At 52.6% G+C, this 6,438-nt stretch overlaps 1 protein-coding gene across 2 annotated transcripts in view; it reads right to left on the minus strand.

Annotated features, from left to right (window-relative positions):
* DENND2A (DENN domain containing 2A) overlaps positions 1-4,539 on the minus strand; it is a 60,829-nt gene extending 56,290 nt beyond the window's left edge. The window contains exon 1 of one of the 2 annotated variants that reach the window (XM_075157959.1): positions 4,434-4,539. The gene's annotated coding sequence lies outside the window, so the exon portion shown is untranslated. The remainder of the gene's footprint in view (positions 1-4,433) is intronic. The other variant, XM_075157981.1, reaches the window with a different exon arrangement.
* Positions 4,540-6,438: the final 1,899 nt, after the last annotated feature.

The raw sequence follows: 6,438 nt of genomic DNA on the forward strand, positions 1-6,438 counted from the left end.
TAATTAGTAAAAACTGACCTTTAATCACTGCTGTAACTACAGAATCTGCCCTGCTAAATCCCTGGAACTAACTATGTCAGCTGCAGCTGGTTTCCCTAACCTGGGGAGGGGAAGAAGCACTGAAACAAAGGATGAAGAGAATTCCAGCATTCACAGCGTTCGTTCCAGCAGGACATTGCTCTTTCAAGCTTCTATCTTTCCAATTATGCTTGACTTCCCCTAAGCTTTTCCGTGGGACAGTGCTATTTGCAGAAAAGACAGAAATAAGGTTCTCAATACATGTTATCTGCATTAAAGAAAGGAGTCCTAGTGTTTCAAACTCCATGCAAGTAAGACTTCTTGTGAGCCCCCTTTTGGGGTCTTTGTCGCACATACGTGGCACCCATATTTGACCAGCAAATGTTTAGGCAACATATTTACCTCAGAGCGGCAGAAACCCAGGGGGTTTCAGCATAGGATTACCCTAGCCATCGCACCAGGATTATCCCAAGACCACAACCTCTGTTGGCAACTGCAACGGTGACAGGCTGGAACCACGTGACGTGGTTCAGAGCTGCTCAGAGCTGTCTCGGCACAGGAGGGACAGGACCATCACGAAGGCAGAGCCCCAAAGGTGTTTCACTGCAGGCTCTGTACCATGAGTTCCCACCAAGCTCCTGGCTTGCTAAAAGACACAAACTGGTGAAGACTCACATAAGCGGCAGGCAAGTATCCATTGCTCCAATCAGGAACCAGACTTACAACTTTCACCTCATCAGTCCTATGTCTACAGACAGAGAGTACCTTGACCCAATTAGGTGGTGAAGCACGTAAAGGTTGGGACAGATCTTGAATAGGACTGGCCTATAGGACCTTAAGTGTTTACTTACGTAAGACAGTGATGATACCTTTTAGTGCCATACTGACAACAGAGACCTTGAACTGGTCCTCAGCCTGTTCTGTGCCAGGCTTCCACCCAAGGACACAGCCCTTGATTGAAAACCCAGGTTGTAGAGGGTCAGCGGCTCCAGGGACTCTAGCTTCTTCGTCTTAGGCACCCAACTTCAAGATCACCCAAGGCCCCTGCAGAAGCCTACATTTCAAAAGCACAGCTTTCATGAAGCCACGAGCCTGGAGTTCAATCACATGGTGTACACAAGGCTGACCACAGACATGAAGAATGAAAGCGGTCTTCACTAAAACCTGGGCTGAAACCACCACCAAACAGCAGGCGTATTCACACATTTCAGCCTTTGCTTTCATTTCCAGTAGTTGGTAAAGCCACTTAGAGGTGAAAACCAGAGAAAAATCCCATAAGCAAGATAAGCGTGCTATTGTCCTTTCCATTGCACTTCAGAGCTACAATCAAGAAAAGATTGTCTCTTCTCCAGCCCTGTCTGGGTAAAATGGTGCTTACAGATCGGTACCCCTCACATGCAATGTTATTTGAGCTGTATCTAGGCAAAACTGGGCTCGCTCATTTACTGTCAGAACTCAAATGCAACAAGGAATTTCTTTCTACCTACATCCCACTCCTTTCTTCCCTGTGGAGAGTCTCCTCCGTCCTTAAGGAACTGCTATGCAAGTTCATTAAAAGTCCTATTTCAGCATTTCCTTCACAGTAGAGGCCTCTTCCAGCCAGCTCTTGGGATCCTGCCAACAGACATATCAGCCACTAGTACTTAAATCCTTCCGCTAAAAAAATGCTTCCCTAAAGAGCTTATACCCCAGCTCTGGATGCCTAAGAGAGCTGATCATCAAAATTAACCAGTCTCAACAAGAGCTTAAGAGAGGTTCTTCTCCACTCTCATGGGCTTAATGCTGCACTAGAGCGCCTTTTCTCCCCTTGGTCTGGCCTCCACTTAGAAAGGAGCAGCTTCAGCACAGTTCCAGTCAGGAAATAAATGTCAGGTGCTACAAAAGGAAGAGAGAACCAGCTGCCTTGAATGATGCATTCCCAGGGATACAAAAGAACATGACACTTACGGGCACTCTGAAATGCCCAGCATCTCCGCATGTTTAACAGTCGGGCTCTGTTGCATGAAGATCTGATGGGAGAATTTCTTAAACTTGCGGCAAGGACTGCATTTGCCTCTGTGTTCCCAGAGCACCCAGAACAACAGAGGTTTTAATTCCTGTCCGTATGAATTAGTTGTTATGGCTGATACTCAGAATAACTCAGTGGAAAAGCTCCTACTGAGTTAAGATCACCTCTGGAAACCACAGCCTTGCAGCTTACGTGGTCTTTATTTATCATCTCCTTGTCAAAATGAACATTTCTAACACGTAAACACACCAGGCATAGGAGAAAGAAAAGCATATTGTAAGCTCTTGACAAAGGATCTAAATGCCCTTCTTGTTTTTGGAGAACAGAAAGCATCACGTGGTTGTCTCTGCAGACAAAATGTCCTAAAAGATTTCCCAAGGCAGCGAGCTGGGGACACTACTGAAAGCAGCACTTTGGGACACTCCACATGCCCTTGTGGTCTACAAGGAGGATTGTGCTTGGGGATCCCAGCTGATGAACTGGGAGCACTTCTGTGCTGCCTGTCAGGACAAGGAATGTGCCAAAGGACAACCCAGGCTTCAGCACACAACTTTCTCACCCACAGGCAAAGAAAGGTCCCAGCTGAGCCATCAATCTTTAGCCTGCTTTTTACATCCCAGGTCGCTCCAGCGCCCTTTGTTTCCAGTGCTTTCTCTTCCGTTTCTCAAAGAGGCGCTGTATTACCCTGGGAAATCATGTAGCCTTCCTCTCATTTCCATACTTAGCGTTTTCAGTTGTTTCCAAGTCTGTCTCAATGTGGTAGATATCCAATCTCACATGCTGAAACACTGTTTGGATTATTTAAAAAAAAAACAACCAAACAAAAAAACCCCCCAAACCAACAACCACCAAAGCCCACAAACACTACCCCAATGACAACAATTCAGAATACAACACAAGGGTCGAGGAAACACATTCCTCTCCTCTGGCAGGATGCAGTAATGACTCCCTTTCTGGTGGTTCAGAAACGGAGCCAGTACACTTTATTGGACTTTGCTATCACACACCAAGAATGAGTGGTCACTAAGGTCGCAGCCAACACAGAAAACAGCTTTTTAATCCACCAGCAACACCAGCAGCTCGCCTCCCAGTAGCAAATTAAAGCCCCATGGAAATCCCACTGCCCTTCTCTTTATGCTCCCAGCAGAGCTCCGCAGCGGAGACGCTCCTATCCAAAAGCAACAACCCTGCATAAATGGCAAAAGCAAAGGTGGCCAGGAACACCTCAGGGTCAGGAACAGCTCCCATACAACTTGCTGACCTGTCCAGGAAACAGACTGTGCTCTTGTAAAGAGCAGGATTAAGCACCCAATGCTTAGCCCTTATTACCTGCTCCTGTGAGGCTCCAGTGCAGCCCCAAGCAGTCAGAAAGCCTCAATTCCGCTAGACCATCCCTTTTCCAGCACTGAAAAGAGAGAGCGAGCCAGGCTCCTGGGAGACTCATAAAACCAAACCCTCTGAAAGCGTCCCAAATGCACCTTGCACAGTTTACCCTCCAGTTTGCATTTGACACTCTGGGACCAAGGCAGCAGACAGCTGTAAATTCTTCCTCATTCCCTTCCCAGCTGCCGTTTCCCCCTGACTCTGTGCCTAATCCATTAGTACCCATCACCCCTGGGTACCAGAACAGGAAGGTGAGTTGGTGTTTCTCGCCTCGGGACAGGTGAATACTCTCATGGATCCCAAGCGGGAGTCAGAAATGCCACCCTGTTAAGCTATGGGCTGCACCAAAGTGCAGACGTTTCGAACTGCCGAGGGCAAAGCAAGAGAAAAGCAGGCTATCCAGAGTAGAAAGAGAGCAAAACAAAACTAAGATCACGGAGAGAATCAGGGCTTTGCTGAAACTGAGGGGGATTCTGCTGCTTGCTCCGGTAGGGCCCGGGCTTCCCCCAAAGAATTTGCACAGCGCTTCCTCGTCTTTTTTGTTGCGGGAGACCGAGGCAGGGCTGAGCCCATCCAGCGGCCTCACGCTGGGCTGCCCTCGCTCCTCTTCCCCGCCGCTCCCGAGCCACTTGGGCCGGCTGTTCAGCAGCGGTGGCGTCGCCCTCCCCGCGTCCCCTCGGCTCTTCTCCCACCCGCACCGGGCGGGGACGGAGGGAGCAGCAGCGCTCCCCGTCCCGGCGGGAAAGCTGCCGGGAGGGTGGGGGGGTTTCGGCTCACGCCCCCCGGTTTCCGTCTCTGCAGCCAAACGCATTACCGGGGAAGAAATGCCGATTTGGGGGCTAAAGGGAAAAAAAGAATTAGCGATCTTTTGGAGCGGCACCGATAGCCCGCGCCCCGACCGCCGCCGCGGGAGACGAGAGGTCTGCAGGCGGCGGGGGCTGCCGCCCGGCCCCTCTGCCCGCTCTCCCCCGGTAACCCTCGCCGCTGCCCCGGCCCCGCCACGGGCCCCTCCGCGCCTCCCTACCTTCCTCGGCAGCGGCGGGGGTGGGGGGCCGTGCCCCGGCATGGCGGCGGCGGCGCCCGGCGCCGGGCTGGCGGCGTGCGGACGCGCGGCTGGGGGTTCCCCGCCCGCCGCGCCATGCAGCGCCGCGCCGCTGCCGCCGCCCCCCGCCGGCACCAGTCCCGGCCCCGGCCCCGGCCGCCCTCCGGCGGGAGCCCCGCCCCGCCCCGCCCCGCCGCCATGGCAACCGCGCCCGCCCCTCCGCTCGGGGGAATACCGCGTCCTGCGCTGCCTGCCAGCCGGCGTCCACCCAGGGACGTGGGACGCCCGGCCAGGCTGGGGCGGGCGGGGTGCGCGGAGGTGGGGGGGCCTGCCTGTGGCAAGGCCAGAAATTAAAACAAGAGATGAGGTGCACCAGACGCCTTTCTGGTTGCAAACAGGAATATCCGAGGGAAAGTAGAAAGTCCCTTCGTGCTACCAAAACGGCACCAGTTACTCCAACAGCTTCCTGTCGCTGAAGGAACCTGTCACATCGTCTGATCAGCTCACAGACACTTCACGAGAAAGCGGCTGGCCAGGAAAGCCTCCAGCCTGCCAAACGATTTCCATCAGCGGAGCTGTTCACCTGCGCAGGGCCGTAATCCAGCTCCCTGTTGGCACAGAATTTTACTTGGTCAGATCTGAGCTACCCATTAAAGCGAGGGAGGGATCTGGATTGGAAAGTGGGTTAATTCTTCCTACAGGTTTTTGGTTCCCAGGGTACATTAAAAATATCGGAAAGGGGATTTTTTTCTCCCTCTGAGTAGAAATATGCAGTAAGTAACATACACCCAAAGCTGGGAACCAACCGAACTCCCAGTGTGAAAGGCCACAGCTCCCAGCCCACAGCCTCCCCGCAGAAGACAGTAGCTTTGCTGAACAGCCGTGAAGGCAACACGAGTTGCAGCGTCACCTTTGCGGTAGCTGTCCCCTGAAACGCATTCTTTGACACGTTGTGGTCATATACACAGAAGTTCCCAAAAGGGAGAGATGGATGATGTCGTTGTCAGCTGCATCCTCGGCAGTGGGTTCATTAGTTTCGATTTATAAAAGGCACATGTCCTTTGCGAAGGAAATGAGCAATCCTCTGTAGCTGTGTAATTATGAACGAGGTTGATACGTTGCCAGCTGACTCGGGAATAAGCAGGAGACCCAACACTGCTATCGGCAGCCCCTCTGTGGAGCAGAAAGCCCAGGGTTCAGAGCAAGCCTGGAAGATAAAATAACTCAGGAGCTCTACTGAAATACCATCATCACCTCAGCAGGCTTCTCCTTTTAATTTTAGTTTCTTTTGCTAGTAGTGATGTGTCGTCATGTGCCTTCAGATACTTCCATTACTCAAAGCACTGACTGCTTCATTAATACCCCGCTAAGGAAATCACTAATAATCACAACACTTCACCTACCTGCATCAGGCTACCACTAGAAAGCCTTGGCTTTTGCTTAAAAATAAAAAGGTCATCGCCAATTTCTCTTGCAATGGAAAAAAAGGAGAGGCAGCTGCTGCCTTGCAATGGCTGAAGTACCCCCCGCATGTGTCAGCCCCCTCATTTCACCTGTAGCTCGATCCACCGCACCGATCCAAACCAAGGTAGGCTCAAAACCAAGATGGCAAGAGCCCACCCCAACTGTCAAAATGGATGGAGACATGAAGGCCCCCAGCCCAAGCATGGACCCCTTCCCTCTTGTCACCGGTGCCCGCGGGGACGCGTCTGCGTCCCCACAGGCGCCCAGTGACAAGAGGAAAGGGGCCTCTTGCCCTCCTCCGGCATAGCCCGAACCTGAGGGGACGCTCCTATTCAGCAGGCTACAGCTCAGTCAAGCTCTTCCCCTCACAGGGCTCAGGTACTGTCTGTGAGACGGTAAGAATCATCTGACATTCCTTCGAAGCTCCGGCTCCTGTCCCTTTAAGGGGCGGGCCGCCACCGCCCGCCGGCGTTGATTGGCTGGCTCCGCCCCGCTTCCCCCCCTCCGGCCCGGGCGGCCTTTG

The sequence above is a fragment of the Calonectris borealis genome, chromosome 1 (assembly GCF_964195595.1).
Source record: "Calonectris borealis chromosome 1, bCalBor7.hap1.2, whole genome shotgun sequence".
NCBI classification, from domain to species: domain Eukaryota; kingdom Metazoa; phylum Chordata; class Aves; order Procellariiformes; family Procellariidae; genus Calonectris; species Calonectris borealis.